The sequence below is a fragment of the Euprymna scolopes genome, chromosome 13 (genome assembly GCF_053919585.1).
Source record: "Euprymna scolopes isolate OS-2025 chromosome 13, ASM5391958v1, whole genome shotgun sequence".
NCBI lineage: Eukaryota > Metazoa > Mollusca > Cephalopoda > Sepiida > Sepiolidae > Euprymna > Euprymna scolopes.
In genome coordinates this window covers 9652531-9673803 of record NC_136494.1, presented here as the reverse complement: position 1 = coordinate 9673803, position 21273 = coordinate 9652531, and the positions used below count along the sequence as shown (strand labels likewise).

The following is a 21273-nucleotide window of genomic DNA, read 5'->3' as shown; positions in this document are numbered from 1 at the left end:
CAGTTAATAAAACATGTTGAAATGAGTTATATATATTTGGATTTTACCGTCACTGGATTATTTATCTTCCACCAGACTATCCATTCATGTGTAATCACCTTTTTCTTCATCATATTCCCTCTGCTTCACTTTTTTGTTATCAAGTAAGATCTTTGTCTTACTTGTTGTTTCATCAAATACTTCGCATGCAAAATCCGATCCCGCATTTTGCTAATTTCTACCCTCTGAAGAGAAGGAAAGTATTTCTTCGAAACTCCGCGGATTAAGGACTATCCAGTTATCTAGTGTTTCCTTTTCAGATTAAATATGTTTTTAACTCATTTCAAAGTGTTTTTTAACATGTTTCATTAACTGTTTGCTCGTATTATAAGCTCTATCTCCTATTTGGTTTTATCGAGCTTTTACATCTGGCTGAGATAACTTTATCAATATTAATTCTTTAATATTTATAATATACATTAATTTTGCCATCTTGGATCATTTTGGTAAATTCAATTGTAATTTCTATTATATATATATATATATATATATATATATATATATATATATATATATATATATATATAAAGTACGTATATCAACACGCGAGACAACCACAAAATTCTCGCATAAGCCTGAAGAATCCTAGAGTGGATAAAACGCGGAATATTCAGTGTAGCTTATATATATACATATATATTATTTTTAAAATATAATTATCCACTGACACGTTTTTCGTCGTCTACCACTCATCAGAGTTGCTTAATGTAGCGAAATTCGAAATCGGGGCCCCAGGGTAATTAGCCTGACCCCTTTATTCGCTAGTTCATCCCCCGACTGGTTTAAGATATATCGCGACTTATTTAGATGTTATTTGTTTTTGTTTTTGCGATACGTTTTGAATGAATATATATATATATATATATATATATATATATATATATATATGTATGTATGTATGTATGTATATACATGTATATATAATATATATATAAATATATATAATATATATGTATATATATAAATATATATATAGGTGTATATATATAAATATATATATGTATATATATAAATATATATGTATATATAAATATATATATATGTATATATAAATATATGTATATGTATATATATAAATATATATGTATATATATATGGATATGCATAAATGTATATGTATATATATATAACATATATGTATATATATGCATATATATATATATATAAATATGTGTATATGTATATATAAATATATATATAAATATATATCTATGTATATATATAAATATATAAATATAGATATGTATATATATATGTGTGTGTGTGTGTGTGCGTGTGTGTGTGTGCGTGTGTGTGTGTGTGTGTGTGTGTGTGTGTGTGTGTGTGTGTGTGTGTGTGTGTGTGTGTGGAGATATATATCCCCAAAACCTCTGGTCTTTGTGGAGAGGAGCCTAAAACTTGCTGCTGTGGTTTCAAATGATCCGAAATAACAGCAAGTGGAGACTAGATTACAAATATTTCTCATATGTTATATCTCCCCTCTTTTGAAAACAGGGTACGAGTATGAATTTCTCCAGCATCAAATCATTCTTATACACGGTGAATTCCTAAGAAGGGAGATATAACTCATGAGAAATATATATGGAATCAAGTCTCTACTCGCTGTTATTTCAGATCATTTGAAACCATAGAAGCAAATCTATCCATCAAGACCTGAGTTTTGGGGGAAAATATACGATATTTTGTAATTTATATGCAAAACTTAGGAAACAAATAACTATGATTTAAATATATTATGGCTGTAAAACGTGCTAAAAAATATCACATAGAACACTACACAATTCAGATCATTACCTTTACAACGAGCCTTCATTTGTTAAATTGTGATCATATCAGATATATCTATAGCTAGGTATATTGAATATTGAAATGCGCATATCTTCTGTTCTATGGGACGAAACTACATGAAAATTTGCAGGTTTTTGAAGATTTTAATACTATTCTATGGTTAAAATTTTATGACAGTTGCTAAAAAACTATATTTTCAAATCAGTAAAATATCCAAAAATTAGCCTGGATTTGTATATTTGCAGGCCAGCTACAGTTTTGCTGCTTTTGGATGAATTTTGCTTAGGATTATTGTTGTTGTTGCCTCTCCTGACGCCTTGCGAGACTACTAATATATATATATATATATATATATATATATATATATATATATATATATATATATATACTAGCAGTTCCGCTCGGTTTTGCTCGGGCCCTATGTACTGTTCATAATTTTTTGTACATATATATTAAAAACTGTGATTATGTAAAGTAATGCCTTTCTGTATAATAGTCTTCCCTAACTACCATAGAGAAAAGACAGACAGGCAGGCATTTCCACTTTTATAGATATATATATAGATAGATTGAATACAATATATAGTAATGATTTAAAAAAGTATTAAAAAATAAGACTCATGCGCCAACAACGAGAATCGAAACTAAAACGTTCATCTTACGATTTATTTTGCCTCTGCCGTCAATGACTGGGCTATGAAAACATGTTTACTCCAAGGATAAAAATTAAAACATGAACCAATAGATACTACGTTCTGCATTCTTAATGCCGGCGTTCAATCTTCACCTGACAAATTTCATTTCTTTTAATTTTTACACTTTTGCACCGATTTTTCCGGGCTAAAACCCAAATATAAAGTTTTGCATGGATTCAAATACCTTATATATGAAATTTCATGTCTGTAGACCAAAACCTCTTGGAGAAGTTTGGTAGGCAAAATTTGTTAAACAAAAATATATACGCATACATAAATATATATGGAAATAATTTTGTGGTTACTATAAATTTTTTACGCAAATATTATGCAAGTATAAATCATGTAGAATATCTGCATTAATATAATTACACGTAATAGTAAACTACAGATGATTATCCCATTAGAAAACCGAAGCAACTAATAGGGAATTAATTCAAATGAATGTTTAAAAGAATATGCAAATTAGCTAGATCTTTTGCTAGTGAATGCAATTCCACAAGCCCTATATAAGAAAATTGTATTTTCTTTTTAAATAAATAGAAAAAAGGGTTTTTTAATATGAATATCAATATACACAAAAGAAAAATGAATTTATATATATATATATATATATATATATATATATATATATATATTCCTAAAGTGTAATGATGTATCCGGTGGAATCATAGGAATGCATGGAATGAAGATATATTCATCTGTGAAAGGTCCTGTTAAGATTGTTGTTTCTATGATATTGTTTGTTAAGTTTTTTTACTGCAAGCTATGTGCCATTGCAAAGCTTGGATTGGTTTATATTTCACAACATGATAATTAGTACACCAAATTTCAGTTGCAATACATGCGGTGGCATCCCTGGCAAATATAGCTGTTGGATAATTAACCACTTTATCTGCTTTCACAACAGTGTCGATGGATTTGTATTTGACTACCTCACTTGGAATTTTACATTGAATAATAGCGTTAAGTTCATGGACATCTTTGTATTGACCTGCAAGAATAGCTCATTCACTCAGTCAAATGGAATTCTTATAATTTGAATATCTGCAAAAACCTTTTAAACTAACTATTCTTTTGATGAAATAAAATTACAGAAATTACAGAAGTTAAGTCAAAGAATTTTGCCCTTAACTCTGATCAGCTGGCACTTTTTCGTACCCAATTTCCCACAAGTGATGCAAAAGTTTTTGTGCGGATCGAACAGTCGGCAACTGGACATGCATATTTTGAGTTAAGTTTAATGTCTTCACATGGAACAAAAAAGTAGAGTATTTGAGGCAAGCATTTATTTCATCGGCTGGTGTCGATTGAAGAATAACAGGTAACATTTGTCTGAAATCTCCTGCAAGCAATATTACTGCATTCCCAAATGGTCTGACATTGCCACGCAAATCTTGCAAGGATCGACCAAGAGCCTCAAGTGATTTTTTGCGTACCATTATGCATTCATCCTAAACAATAAGTTTGCATTTCTGCAATATTTTTCCCCATATTGGATGTTTTGGAGATGTCGAAGATGAGATTTTTGAAAAATTGAATGTTTTAAAGTAGAATAAATAATTCTTCTACTTGGCAGCAAGGTCGCAGGTATTCCTCATGCAGCAAGGGCTAAGGCTATGTCATTTTGTTATCAAGTGACTGCCAAAATCAATTTAATTAGAAAGGTTTTACCAGTTACTTCTGGTGCTGTTCAAGGTAGCAGTAATTTCCAAATAACTTCTATTCTCACAGTCAGTAAATTAGGTGACTAAAATAGGATTTATCCATGTTTTGACAATGCCTTATTCACTGTAATTAATTTAGGAGACTAAAATAGGATGATAGATTAGAGATGGACAGATAGAGAGGAAGATATATAGATAGAAAAGAGAAAATGAGAGGAAAATAGAGAAAGAGAAGGAGATAGAGAGATAAAGGGATTGATAGATAAACAGAGAGAGGGTGAGAGTTAGAAACAGAGAGGGATGAAACAGAGGAAAGGAGAGAGATAGAGGGAGTTAGAGAGAGAAAGGGGCTCAAAGAGAGATGGGGAGGGTGATATAGAGAGAAAGATAGATTGAGAGAGGGAAAGGGAGAGATGGATAGAGAGAGATATTAAGAGAGGAAGAGAGAGGGGGAGAGAAACAGAAGGTTAACTACACTTCACCGTTTGCTTCCTCGTTCACTAGAGAAGAAATCTTTCAAAACTGAGGCAATTTTAATGTTTTGTTATTATCCAGAGTATCTCTTTTTTTGCGGGGGGGGGGCTAGATTTTCCTCACATTAGAAACCGACCGGGTTATTTGTACTTTGCCTTAACAAATTAACAAAAGAAAAACATATTGTAAAATTTGAATTTAACATGAAAATACTATTTTAAAAAATAGCACGATAACATAAGTGCATAAGTGCCACTTTAGGTACTCCTTGGGCGTTGAGTTCCATGGCGATCAGCATAATTATTTAATGGTCGCTCCCTTAGCCCCCCCCCTAGCAAGGCTAATGCATGCGCATGTAACATTTTTTTTTTATTTACTGACGTTGGCTTAGTAACTAAACGATTTATTGATAATTTCGTAACCCTTAAACGCATGCCGGAAGATTTAAATTGGTTCATTATTGTTGTAATGAAAAAAAAAAAGTTTCATTCAACACAAAACCAAAAACACATATTAATGATAAATGATTTATTATTGTATTCATTGAAATTTACTAATTTTTAAATAAAAAAGTAAAAAAAAAGTTAATAAAAAATAGTTGCTTATGTGCGCATAAAAAAAACTTTTTCTTTTTTTTTTTAGATTAGGTCCACCTTGGAATCACCCCCCCCCCCCAACCTCCAAATCTTAAGAACAGCTTCCGGAATAAACACCACTTTTGGAGGGGGGGGGCTATTTGCAAAATTTAACTGATATTTGTTGTCAGCATACCCACCCGAAAATACTATTTAAATAAAGGAGGGGTTCAGTGCCCGTGGCAGAGAAGTAGATTTATTTATCAATAAAAGCTGTGGAGAAGTAAATTTATTTATCAATAAAAGTCGTCATTTAAAAAAGAAAATTGTGGAGGTGGACAAAAAAAGTCGATAAAAGTCGTCATTTAAAAAGAAATTTAAAATCAAATGTTTATAAAAGGTAGAAATTATTAATAAATGTTTAGTAACATTTTTCGGTGCTAATGCAGAGAGTGATCTGCGCTATTTTTTAAATCGTGTTTTTTTTTTATTCCAACAAATCTTATATCGAAAAACAAAAAAAAAAAAAACTCAAAAAGCAAGCGACAAACTTTTTTTTTTGGCCTTATATAATAAATAAAAATGTGTAAATTAAAAAATTTGGAAGATAAACAAATGAATTATGTTTTTTTTTTTTTTACTTACTAAACAGAAAATGAAATCTTTCGTCAATTCGTGGCTGTGAAATGAATCGAACCGGAAGTTCAGTTTTATCAAAACGGTTAAAAAAATATATTTATTTATCAACACGGTTAAAAAAATATATTTATTTTATTTAATATTTTAATAATTCGCGAGGTATAATAAAATTGTGGGATCTGCGTTTGCGCCTGGCCTCCATAGAATCGAAATAGGCACAAACTTTAATAAAGACTTTTCATATCTATCTGCGTAAGTATACTTTGATAATTATGTTTCAGTTTGAAGAAATATCGTATAATAAAATTATGGGGTGTTCGTTCGAACCTGACCCCCATAGAATGGAAATATATTACAAAGTTTAACAAGGTTTTTTAATATAGATCCACAGAATATTGTGATAAGTGTTTCAATGTGAGCAGGTATGGTACAATAAATTATAAGGTTTATCTATTTTATTTTTACTTTCATCATATTTTGCTTTGGTTTTGATACCGCCAAATTCGAAGCTATCTCTTTACAACCCTTCCTTTTCATAACCTATCATACTTTCATAAATCAGAGTCCATTTTCTGTAGGTTGTTTTTGAACCCAGTCAACGACGGGTACTTTTGCTAGTACACACACACACACACACACACACACACACATATATATATATATATATATATATATATATATATATACATAAAAGTGAACGTGTCTGTGTGTGTGTGTAAATTTCCCTACGCAATAACTCTGGCAATGTTAAGTCTACAGACTCGAAATTTGATATACAGGGTACTGAGATTTGGAAAAATCTTTGGGATCTGTTTTCGGCCAGAACTTTGCCTGTTAATGGGTCAAAGTTCAACAATTTGACCTTTGAGAACTCTACCAAACTCCCCCGCCAATTTTGGGGCTAAACACTTGAAATTTTAGATATAGGTTCCTTGGACATGGATCTAACTTAATAACTGGAGTTGTGCCCCAAAACAATAAATGTTCAGGGATTATAATAGGGGTCAAAAATTTGAAAGAATTTTATCTCTGCGGTCTCTACCAAATCACTCAGACAATTTCTAGTCTAAACATTTGAAATTGTACATAAAGGGTATTCAGAGATAGGGCGAGCTTTTTAATCGGTTTGAGTCGAAAATTTTTAGTGACGAATACATAAATGTACAGGCAACAGATTTTACCAAGATCAGTATCGTTTCGATGTTCGACCTTTCAGACGACAAATGTCGAAAAATTGCTAAAAACATGTGTCTGTGAATTTTACGATGCATCTACCTGGCCTCTCCTTGTTAACTGTACCCATAAATTTATTTATTTATTTATTATTATTATTATTATTATTATTATTATTATTATTATTATTATTATTATTATTATTATTATTATTTGTTATTAATTACGTATTTATCCTAGCTTTGCCTTGTTTGTTTGGTACGGGTAGGTGCATGTCTGTGTATATATGTATATATATATGTATATGTATGTATGTATGTATATATATATATATATGCATGTATGTATATATATATATACCCAATGCACCAGGTTGTAGGCCCACCCACTATATATGTGAACTTAGCGATGGATCTGCCTAACCTCGCAATATAACCACAAGCATCTGCTTACTTTTATTATCATTTTTTTAATTTTAAAATCTTAAATTTAAAATATATATATGGACATGTCTGTATATATATATATATATATATATATATATATATATATATGGACATGTCTGTATATATATATATATATATATATATATATATATATATATAATTGTGTGTGTCCATATATATGTCTACGTGCTTATATTTTTGCTAACACTGATTAATATCTATATTTATGTAACTGCATATACGTGTGTATGAGTAGATGCATATGTATGTGAGTGTACGTGCATCTAATTCTTACTGGAGACTTTATCTCCACATATACGTATATAAGTGGACGTGTGTGTATATGTATGCATATATATGTGTATATGGGCCTATATATTTTTGTGAGTGTACATATATGTATAAGAGTGTGCATGTCTACTTATGAACCCATGTATGTCTGCATTTACTTTGTTTATATATATATGTGCGTGTACGTATGTGTCTGTATGAGGATGCCTAGAAGTGTACATATGTCTGTATATGTATATATACGAATGTGCGCGTGCGTTAACCTATGTAATAAAAAACATTATACACGGCAAGGAACAAGCCGACGTGTTACGAACATTTAAACGAACTCCGTACTTGTAAAAAAAATGACATCTACACTGACCCTTTCCTTCTCTCTCTCCCTCTCTTTCCCTCTCGCTACCCCTCTCTTTCCCTCTCGTTCTCCCCCTCTCTCTCCCTCTACCATATATTTAATATACCTTGCTGAAAAACCAAAAGCCAGTTAAAATTTAAAACCAAAATACTGAAATTTCCCCCCTCCCACTCTTACCCTCATCACTTTTCTCTTTATCATTCTCTCTCCACCTCCACCTCCCTGTATCCATATATCTCCCCCCACGCCTACCTGAATCTGCTACCCCCCACACACAATACAGTCGAATGTGTCTTTAACCTTCAAAACTGAAATATTGTCAACACGCGCCTTTGTGGGATCGTAAACATGATCAAACATCTGAAACATATGTAGCCAAACAGATAAAACCGTAATAAAAATAAAACACACATATATATATATATATATATATATATATATATATATATATATATATATATGTATATATATATATATATATATATATACTGCATAAGCAAAAACAAGACTTCAAAAAAGGCGTTGATAGCAACAACAATTTTATTTCATTTTACGTTGCAATTGTTTCCATGGCAGATCGACAATTTTTAACATTATGGTGTTTGAAAATTTTCACAAAACCAGCATTTCTTCAGACATTATGACAACGGAACATTGTTTATAGAAAAAGAAAAAGAAAAAATCCCTTAACGGAAAAGGAGCATGTGATAAACATTTACTCTGGAGGTAACCTCCTTGAATATATATATATATACACACACAGACACACATATATATACATATATATATGTATACATATATAAATATATATATATACATATATATACATATATATACATCTATAAATATATATATATATATATATATATATATATATATATATATATATATATATATATATATATATATATATATATAGGGGAAGAGAGACCGGTCTCTTTCACCATCTTAAATATACTCTCGTTTTCTTTTTGAAAAGGGGAGATACTCTCTCCCAGAATTCGACAAAGACTTCCTTTCTAGGGAAATTACTCTTGACATATCAAAGGCCTTCGATAAAGTACGGCATAAAGGCCTATTTCACAAGATTTACGGCTACAGTATAATTGGAAATGTCTTCTCAATTATTAAATCATTTCTCTCTGATAGGCTCATAAGAGTAGTGGTTGATGGGCAGAAATCAGAAGTCCACAGTATTAATGTTGGTGTCCTTAAAGATTCCATCCTGGGCCAACTCTCTTCCTGATCTAACACAATGATCTCCCAAAACACATACTTAAATCATTCGTTGACATCTATGCTGATGACACGGCCATCTATGGCAACACATCAAAGGCCGTATATGACAAAGTTCTCCCTGATTCCCTCTCCTCTGATCTTGAACGCGTGGTACAATGGGGGAAGAGGTGGCTGGTTACTTTTAATGCATCTAAACCAAGCTTCTATCTTTACATCATCAGCGCTCTGATCCCCATCTGGCATCAATTGAAATGGATGGCTCCCGTCTTGAGGAGGCTCCATGTTTTGACAAGCTTCTGGGATTGACCTTTACTCCTGATCTGAAATGCAACACGTACATCAAGTCTGTTGCCAAGGTCGCTGGGAAAATGGTGGGATCCTTCTACCGCCCCAGAAGATATATCACTGCTGATGGAATTGACTATCTATATAAAAGCCAAGTACGTCCAAGGATCGAGTACTGCTGCCATATCTGGGCAGGAGCTGCTAAAAACAGCCTATCCTGCCATGACAGAATAGAAAATAGACTTCGTAGCCTAGTGTAGGATGCCCTTTTCTCTTCCCTGCGACCCCTCTCTCTCTCTCTCTCTCTCTCTCTCTCTCTCTCTCACTCACAGAATAGACGTTGAGAGCCGGTCTTTGTTTTATCGTTATTTCCATGGAAAGAGCTCGTTTGAGCTCCAATCTCTGGTTCCCCCTCGCCAATCTTTCACGACAAATACTCGTCTAGATTCAACCACTGTCAATAATTTTCCCCACTCTTTATCTGTGCCTAAATCAAAACGGAGATTCCATGAACAAAGCTTCTTTCTTAGAAGTATACGCCTGTGGAACTCTCTTCCGTTTTCCTGTTTATCACCTGGCTACAACTTGGATGTCTTCAAGTCCAACAAAAACAAATTCCTGATAAACCGCCCCCTTAAGTAATCCACTTTATAAAATCTCCATTACTAACGATTACTATGATATTATCCCATTGATTACTGTACACGCAATAACCATTATCCCCGAGTGGCCTCCGGGCCTTGATAAGTAGTGACTAATATGTAAAAAAAAAGGCAAACTACTATCTACTATACTATATATATATATATATATATATATATATATATATATATATATATATATATATATATATATAACACTCAATGTCCATTGACTGGCCGCCAACGGGGTATGGGATGGAAGACACTCATGCAATTTGTTTAGAAACATTTGCAACTCTTCCCAACTCTTGGAAACGTTTCAGCAAAATGGTCAGCAAAAAACGCTATTATACATTTTAAATATTTGAAATATTTTACATTTTGACTATTTTACAAACTTATTGAAGAGGATGCGTTACAGAACGTATGAACTTTTTTTTAAAACTATTTCGAAAAATTATTTCAATGACTTAGAAAAGATATTACAATGATCTAAATAATAAAAGAATTACAAATTAAAATATGAAATAAGAAAATAAGTATAAAATCATAACAAATGTTAGCGACCCCACTCATACACACACACACACATATATATATATATATATATATATATATATATATATATATATATATATATATATATATATATATATATAACTCTCTGAACTCTGTGAGCCTTTTTGCTTTCTTGCATCTTGTCTGCACCTATCGAGCGGTTACATCTTTTAGAAAACGGTATGACAAGGAATTTATGCATACACACACACACACACACACATACATATATATATATATACATATATATATATATATATATAGAGAGAGAGAGAGAGAGAGAGAGAGAGAGAGAGAGGGAGGGAGAGAGAGAGATTTATAAGCGATAAAAATAAAAAGTAACTCGTCTAGAAGTTCGTGGTGGAACGGTTAACGCACCGGACTGTGGTAAACATGGTATGGAGTTCGATTCCTGGAAACAATCAAGCTACGCTGATGATAGCTAGTTACCTTGAAACACGCGTTTACGTAGATAACTTTTTTAAAAATAATAAAAATAAATAAAATGTTATATACGTCCAAATAACTTATGGGCGACTTTTTAAGTAAATAAAAATGAGCTTCGAGGCGAGGCCACTATTTAACCGTATTTATCTATTATTATTATTTATTTTTATTTATATTATTGTAAAAAAAACACCAACAACAAATATCTCTCTCTCTCTCTCTCTCTCTCTCTCTCTCTCTCCGTATATATATATATATATATATATATATATATATATATATATAAATTACACACGAGGGAAATTATATGTCTGATTACGTAGTCTCCCTTAAACGGGTGATTACAGAAACATTTATGCACATATGTAGCCATTAATGCTTGTATAAATAAATTTAACATATTTGCTCTGTAAACTCAATGAGCATTTTCTGGTAGAGACATGTTGTTTTATATATATGTATATATATATATATATATATATATATATATATAACTCTCTTAAGTCTTTGAACCTTTTTCCTTTCTTGTATCTTATACATACATTAATACACACACACACACACACATATATATATATATATATATATATATATATATATATATATATATTAATTACACACACGGCCATATATTACACCCCACGTGCGACTCATTTTATATACGTATAAACTTTTACATGGCTGATATTAATCGATTTCGAAACACAATACAAACATGGAAATGTCAACGCAACATGACAACTTAAATGTTAAATCGGTAAATAATAAATACGTTTTATTGCAAAGTAAATATATCTCTATATATAATAAAAACGTCGCAGTTCTTACCTTCTGGACCAAAATGCTATAGGTTTACAGCAATAGATGCCACATACAAATTTGTTACGTCTATACTCTTATGTAATTATAGAACAACATTTTTGACACATTCATTTTTTATAATAAAATACTAGATTTAAACGCATATAATATAGTTTTTATACTATTTATTATTGAGAAATACGAGAGTTTTCTTTTTTCTTCAAAGGAATTGCGACATGGTTTTCATTTATTTTTTACATATTTCTTCACAAGAACTACGACAAACTTGATTAACTAAATTACAAAACCATAAAAGATTTATTTTTATTAATAACTATTTATTTAAAACATATACGACACACTAAAACATTTTCTTGCAAAGTAATTATATTAATGGACCTTGACGTAAACACTTACAGAATATACTAAACGAATATAATATAGTATTTATTAATAAGAAATATAAAAGTTTTCTTTTTTCTTTAAAAGAAAACGTTAAATGCCACTTATGCATTCTTCTAGATTAAATACTGTAATTACACGCAACAATTTGCGATTATCAATAAAACGTTAATCACCTGTTATTTTTTTGTTTACTTTCTTAACATGATATATATAAATTTCATCTTACACAAAATTATATTAAATGAATTTGATGTAAAGAGTTTGTTACATCAACTGCACGAAGATAACATATATTTTTATACTATTTATTTATAGATATTACGAATATGCAACTCTTTCATTCATTTATTAGTTACCTAACATTTCATTTTACTCTTGAAAAAAGTTTACTGCCGATTATCATTTTTCGATAAGAAATACATTAATTACTCTTAACTATTTACGATTATAAATCAGAAAAAAACCACGTGCTTTTCGCTGCATTCATGTGAATTTCATCTAACAAACAATTATATTACACTAATTTTCCGTGAACAATTTATCAAATTCACAAAATGAACATAACACAGTTTTGGATAAAATTTTTAACTATTTAGTTTTAAAAAAAAGCGAAAATCGAGTATCTCATATATATATATATATATATATATATATATATATATATATATATATATATATATATATCCAAACGATATATATATATATATATATATATATATATATATATATACATACATATAACTCACATGAGCTTGTAACGCCTGTTGAAACCACACATCCGGTTTCCGACTTCCAGTTCCGCATGCGTACATAAACATAAACCCATAACAGCGTAAAAAATAAACACAAATCGCTACTTTTCCAGAATTTGACCCGAGCACTGAAATATTAACGTTATTATTTAGAAATTATTGTTTAACATGGGAAGGATTTTGCAACTATTCTGTATTACAACTATACTGTCACAATTTTCTTACAAATAAAGCAACTTTGACCCGGTGACAACCATAAGAACAATTTACAACGGCAATTTACCCACTACCGCCATTTTTTTATAATTTATTCTCCATTTTTTAATACATCTTTCTGAAAAACATTTATGCCTATTCTTCTACACTATCAACATAAATAAATAGCCTCAAAAATACGTTTTTTTATTTGCGCTCTAAATAAATAATCAACGCAACAATAAAACATGTTGTTTTACTGTGAACGTTTTCAGCGCCTCAATTAATTTTAGCGTTTAAATTATCCAAATAAACAATTGTTAATACTTTATGCTTTGTTTATATTGTTCATTTACATATTATGTTTAAGTTATTTTCACGCAATTTTCTTACTAATAAATTTACTTTAACCCGTTGACAGCCATAAGAGAATTTTACAACGGCGAGTTACCCACCGCCTTCCTTTGCTGAAATTTATTCTCCATTTTTAACACACCTTTCTTTAAAATATTCAGACATTTTCTTCTGCACAACCAACATAATAAATAATCCCGAAAATATGTTTTCTTAATTGCGTCACGAATAAATGGTCAACGCGATAATCAAACGTATTGTTTTACTGTGTACGTTTTCAGCGTCCCAATTGTTTTTTCTCGCGTTTAAATTAAAATATATATATATAAATTTGAATTTAACTTAAAGTATTATGACATCTGTTTAGTGCACATTTACTTATAAGTATGGAAAACCACTTATAATTCAATAGCTGTAAGTTTTTTTAAAACAAACAATTATAAACGGAACGACTAATAGAAATCTATTTACATTATTTTTTTTATTTTAATATGCTTTCATAGAAATGTTTCTGTTATGTCACAAAAAACTATATTTTTTACGTCACAAGTGTCACGCTCATACATTAATTCCATAGCTAATATAACATACTGACCCAACGGTTCACGGGCAGTCAAATATATATATATATATATATATATATATATATATATATATATATATGTATATATAAGAAGATATATTTCTACAGAAATATATATATATATATATATATATATATATTTCTGTACAAATGTATTTTCTTACTATATATATATATATATATATATATATATATATATTTCCGTACAAATGTATTTTCTTATTATATATATATATATATATATATATATATATATATATATATATATATATATATATATATAATAAGAAAATACATTTGTACGGAAATATATATATATATATATATATATATAAAGAAAATACATTTGTACAAAAATATATATATATATTTCTGTACAAATGCATTTTCTTCTTATATATATATATATATTCTTATATATATATATTTCTGTACAAATATATTTTCTTATTATATATATATATATATATATATATATATATAATAAGAAAATACATTTCTACAGAAATATATATATATATATATTTCTGTACAAATGTATTTTCTTTTTATATATCAACCCTTATATAAGAAGCTCAATATAATTACAGAGCAATATAGAGAATTAATGATAAAAATTTATATTCCAAAATTCATGATGTTGACCATCTTATAATTTATTCTTTAATTCAGTTATACATTTATTGACAGTATCTGTTTCTTAGCGCAAAATCAATCATTAAATTATTATATCAATCAGTGAATCTATTATGCCCTTAACTTATCAAGAGAAGAAAAGGCAACGATTAATCCGTCAAAAGGATGGAAATGTGATTTGACATGGTAAAAATTCGAAAATTGGTAGAGAAGCTGCAGTTATCTTTATATTTTTCCATTACACCATATTGAATTTTTTCAATTCAATATGTCAACTGTCAATTCAATATGTCAACTGACAATATGTCAATTACATATGTTAATTCAATAAGTCAACTGAATTGAAGGAATAAATTATAAGATGGTCAACATCGTCAATTTTGGAATGTGACTTTTTGTCATTTATTTTCTCTCTCTGTCTGTCTCTGCCCGTCTGTCTGTCTGTCTGTCTTTCTGTCTCTCTCTCTCTCTCTGCATATATATATATATATGTGTGTGCGTGTGTGTGTATATGTGTGTGTGAGAGAGAGACAGAGAGAGAGAGAGAGAGTGGGAGAGAGATGGGCAGATAGAGATAGAGTGATTCAGAGATTGTGAGAGATAAAGAGAGTTGAAGAGAGGGAGAGAGATTGAGATCGGCTGTTAACACTTTTATTTGGGTCATTATTTCATTCCCGCCTTATATGCGCCATCATGGCCAATGTGGTAAAAGTATTAACTTTTTCTTGGCCTCCTATTCCACTTAACGTTCCGCGTTCGAACATTGGCACAGCCGGAAACTTTTTTGTTATTTTCCTTTCTTTTTTTTTTTTTTGCACTTTTTCATAGGGGTTTGCTTTGGTTTTTAACTTTTTTTTTTCAACCTGCAAGCTCGCAAATGTAATAAATGATATTAAATATTTCTCTTCTATTCATAAACTCGTATAGGTCACAAACCAAAATACAATTATAGCTTGCTTTTATGTTAGATTAAGATAGTTTTCATTATGTTTAAACGCAAAAATATCACAAACCTAAATATTTTGCTGTGAAATATATTTCTGTCAAAAATACATAAAATGGCCAACCACTCCCCTACTCACAAAAGGAGGTGTTTATTCCTAAAGCCGTTTTTAACCTGGGGATGTTAGTGGTTTTCATTTTTTTAAGCCGTTCTTAACGTGAGGAGGTTGCTGGTTGGGCTAAAACAACAACAACAATAATAAAAGTACTTTTATTTTTTACGCGAGGGGTACGGGGCATATTAACACCGGGCAAGGCCGGTTAACGGGTCCTGCTAGTAGATAAATAAAGTTGGCTGTTTCAGCTACCGGCGTCAGATAATGTGATTACGTTTCTTCTTATTTATAAATGTCTCGCTTTTCTCCCTCTCTTTTTTTATCTCTCTTTCTCCCGCTCTGTCTCTTTTTCTCTCCTTTTATGTCTTTCTCTCTCTGTCTTACTGTCCACACACAGATATATACAGATATGCATACATATTTATATAATTATAAAACTCTGTTGACTGTATTTGCTTTCTTGTGCTTGCTTGCATCTTGTCGTCGACGATCGAGCGCTTCCAAATTTAAATAAAAACGGGATGACATGTTTATATATATATATATATATATATATATATATATATATATATATATATATATATATATATATATATATATAAAAGCCTTAGTAGTATTCTTATTATCAGTATTCGTTTTTGGTTTATTATTTCTATTATTTTTTCATATTGTTAGTATTAATGTCACAATTCTTCTTCTTATTTTTTTCTCACTAGTATAACTCTTATTATTATTTGTATTATATTTTTCTCGGTATTATCATTAGCGTTTATACCACTTTTTTAATTCTTACTATTATCAATACCTAGCTGGCAGCTCATTTAAGGGTATTGTAATAAATACGGTTGCGTGGGGAGGACGATTTTCTGTTTGCGATTATTACGTCTCTTTGATTATTATGTCTCTTTGATTATTACGTCTCTTTGATTGTTAATGTGTGTTTCTCTTATTAATACAGGTGTCTTTTATTACGTGCCTATATGTATGTATGTATGTATGTATGTATATATGTATGTATGTATGTATGTATGTATGTGTATGTGTGTGTGCGCAGCCGAGATTACCCGTCTATGTATATATGTGTATGTACGTCTATGGATGTGCTCATCTCACTTCTAGTGTGTGTATTTATATTGCGATAAAGTCACCATACCCGTTTTTCTGTTTCTTCTCTTTAGAGATATAATTCTTCCCATCACTGGTATAACTGGAAAGGAACATCTGACCAGTGAACTTGGGGGGTGAGACATCGCATTGTGACGCAAGATTTCTTACGTTTTCTTTTTTGACCCATTCTGCGTCCCTTGACACGTCTATCTCGTCCAAAATCGGAAGGCAGACTTTACTTGCATACGAGCCAAAACATATCTTTTCTCTTGTTTTCTTTCACACGGACCGAAGTGAAATCTCAGTTGTCGGCGCTGACTCCAGCTACCGTGTTTAACATACGTTAACCTTAAACCTTTGAACTTTTTTGCACTAACCACCCTGCACAGCAACTCACAATTTCCAACATGCCGGCGTAAAACGGGATAGATTATTAATCAGTATTGAACAACTAGGAAATGCCGAGCGTCTAGGCAATGATATGCAAGTGAAGAACAACTTGATTATGTTATACTTATATAATCCATCTTCGTTTGTCTGTCTGTACAACCATGTCTCTTACATCCACTCTCTAATCCTCCCTCTATCTATTTCTTTATTTCTCTCTCTCTCTCTCTCTCTCTCTCTATATATATATATATATATATATATATATATATATATATATATATATATATATATATATATATATATATATATATATATATATATATATATATATATATATATATATATATATATAAACAGTATAATTAATCTAGGGATTATGGCCTAACGGTTAAGGCACCGGACTGTGGTAAACATGGTCTGAGGTTCGATCCCTAGAAACAGTTGAACTATGCTGACGAGAGGTAATGACCTCGAAACACGTGTGTACGTAGATTACTGTTTTAAAAATAATAAATAAATATATATATATATATAGTAAGTTGGAAACATATATATGGCAATTAAGCTACACAGAATTATCCGCGTTTCATCCACACTAGGATTCGTCAGGTAGTCATTATATATATATATATATATATATATATATATATATATATATATATATATATATATATATATATATATATGAACAAATGATTACTAAAACATGTTAAAAGACATCTTGAAAAAGAGTTTAAAACATATTTAATTTTAAAAAATGAAACACAAGATAAGTGGATAGTCAAAATATATATATATATATATATATACATATATATATATGTGTGTGTGTGTGTGTGTGTGTGTGTGTGTGTGTGTTTATTGCACCTTCGGGCATTTTATTTTAGGTTTAAATAATAAAAACACATTTAGCTCTACTAACGTATTGAACACTTTTTCTTGTTTTTTTTTTTACCAAATACAACTCGTTATATATATATATATATATATATATATATATATATATATATATATATATATATTCAACATCCATATACTGTAAGGTTTGGGGTTTTTTTTGCATCACGTGGTCTGTAAGTAAATTTCTTCATTTTTTTTTAACTGGAAAGAAGTCTATATGAAATAGTTTTATAAAAATTAGGATATTTAGGGCGCAATGTAGAATATTTTGGACTAGGTTACTGCATGGAGGCATGTGAAACTTCCTCCCAGGCGATTTCACGGACTTCGATGACAATAAAATATAGGAGTGTGAAATATTCGTTAATATTCATTCAATGTCGGGTATCCCTGCTAGTATATTATATAGATAAAATATTCAATAAAATAAAAAGCTATAGCAAACATCTAAATGACTACTTTAAATACAGTTCCTGATTTCAAAAAAAGAAAAACCAAAAGATTCATCTGCCTTACTGTTAATGCTAGGTTTATTTTTGGTGTCTTTTCAATTCAATAGAAATCCTCCTAAATTTGCTGATGAGGAGACCGTGCTTACCAAAAAAACTATGTATAATTGTTCTACGTGACTTCATGTATACCACAAATAAAAAGCACGGATTTCCGAAACGATCGTACAGATAATTGACTTTGTTGTTGTTCCTTCTTATGAAACTGATTTTTAATTTAATTACATTTTGATTTTTAAATTTAAAAATTTTTTTAAACTTTTAAATTATAGATCACATTACTTAATATATATATATATATATATATATATATGTATATATATATATATATATATATACACGAGTGGTGTGCAATAAGTAATGTTCCTGACCCACTTCCAGTTGTCTGATGTAGCTGAGATTTTGCATGTGAAATGACTTATATCTCTACGGGTTATGTGGAAAATTACAGTTCTGAACTAATTGTGGTTTCTGTTTTCAGATGTTTGAACTGAGTCATTTGTGAAATGGAGCCTGTTGAATGTCGAGCAGTGATCTGGTTTTTTTATTTGAAAGAACACACACCACAGGCGACTTTTGATGAAATGAAAGAAACTTATGGTGATAATGCCCCATCATATGACCTTGTAAAACGCTGGCATCGTGAATTCAAATATGGCCGGAAGTCTGTAGAAACAGCTCCCACACCTGATCGCCCTCCCCTTCTGCCATTGATGAGGCATCTGTCCGTCAAGCTGAGGCTGCCATTTTGGAAGATCGGCGCATTACTATTCGCCAAATAGCGCAAGATGTCAAGATTAGTACAGGGTGTGTGGAAACTATCATTCATGACCATTTTCATATGCATAAGGTGTCTGCCAAATGGATTCCCAGGTTGCTCACATCATTCCAGAAGCGAGAACGCGTCGAGTACTCGAGGATGAATTTGGAAATGTGCCAAGAAGATTAGTTAAAGTTTTTAAAAGACTGATTACACAGGATGAAACCTGGATGAAACCTGGGTCCATCATTATGATCCAGAGACCAAAGCCCAATCAATGCAGTGGAAGCAATTGGACTCACCACCTCCAAGGTCATGCTCACAGTCTTGTGGGACCAGGACGGAGTAGTGATGACAGATTTCCTGGCAAAGGGTACCACAATTACACGAGCCTATTATGCTTCACTTTTGAGGAAATTAAGGGAAGCTATCAAAATCAAGAGGCGGGGCAAGATCAGCAAAGGTACCCTCCTCCAGCAGGACAATGCTCCAGTTCACAACTCGCATATCGCCAGATCAGAAGCACGTGCGTGTGGTTATGAAATCCTCCCCAATCCTCCCTAATCTTCTTACCTTGCATCCTCTGACTTTCACCTCTTCCTAGCCATGAAGTTTTTGAAGGGAAAGCGTTTCCCAGATGAATCAGCCTTGATTTCTGAAGTCACGTCGTGGTTGGAGGACCAACCTGGGGTGCTTTACAAAAACGGTCTCCAGAGCTGCAACAAAAGATGGGAGAAATGCATAACTCTGGGTGGTTCCTATGTAGAGAAAGACTAATAACTGTGCCAAGTTTCCTTGCTCTACTCCCGTGGGAAGTGGGTCAGGGGCATTACTTATTGCACGCCCCTCGTATATATATATATATATATATATATATATATATATATATATATATATATATAATGCTCCCCTATCTTGAGTTGAGCATATTGAGAAGTAATATACAAACTGCTGCTAGCATATTAAGCGATGCTCTTTGTGTAAACAAATCCAGTTTAGGCATTTGGATGATGTCAAAAGATCGTTAATTCACTACCAGCACAGAAGCCGTATAACGTAATGGTGACAGGCCTTGACTGTCATTTGAGCGGTGGATTTTCGATACTAGTTTAAGGTAGTTGCCTGTTTAGCTGCACGGATGAGCTGCGAAGCAGTACTGTATGTGGATGAATCATTGCCTTCACTCTATTTCTATAATGAAACATTTTACCGCTTTCTATACTGAAGTATCAAATTGGTAATCTTAGACATTTTTTTGTATAACCGCTATAGAATTTATTTGAAAGTAATATGTGAGTTATTATAGCAAGTAAAGGGGTTGTCAAATCTTAAATTTGTCTTTACATAAGTAGCAGTTTGTTGTTACACAGTCATGAGCATGTTTCGGTTTACTAGTATTTACTAACTGGAGACCTCTTCAGGCAACAACCCTTATTTTCGAAAACGGAATTCTAAATATCTGATCGTATACTTTACGTCATCGTGGCGATCATCAAAGGAGAAAATTTTAC

The 21273-nt window shown here is 31.0% G+C and overlaps 1 protein-coding gene and 1 long non-coding RNA gene across 6 annotated transcripts in view; one reads left to right on the top strand and one right to left on the bottom strand.

The window, feature by feature from the left end:
• LOC145291939 (uncharacterized) overlaps positions 1–21273 on the top strand; it is a 140074-nt gene that overhangs the window by 18310 nt on the left and 100491 nt on the right. The window lies entirely within an intron of this gene.
• Positions 1–21273, bottom strand: part of LOC145291938 (galactoside alpha-(1,2)-fucosyltransferase 2-like) — a 172290-nt gene that overhangs the window by 132630 nt on the left and 18387 nt on the right. For 2 of the 4 annotated variants that reach the window (XM_080137857.1, XM_080137861.1), the window contains exon 2: positions 20336–20478. The exons of the other annotated variants lie outside the window; for them this stretch is intronic. The gene's annotated coding sequence lies outside the window, so the exon portion shown is untranslated. The remainder of the gene's footprint in view (positions 1–20335; positions 20479–21273) is intronic. 4 annotated transcript variants of the gene reach the window in all.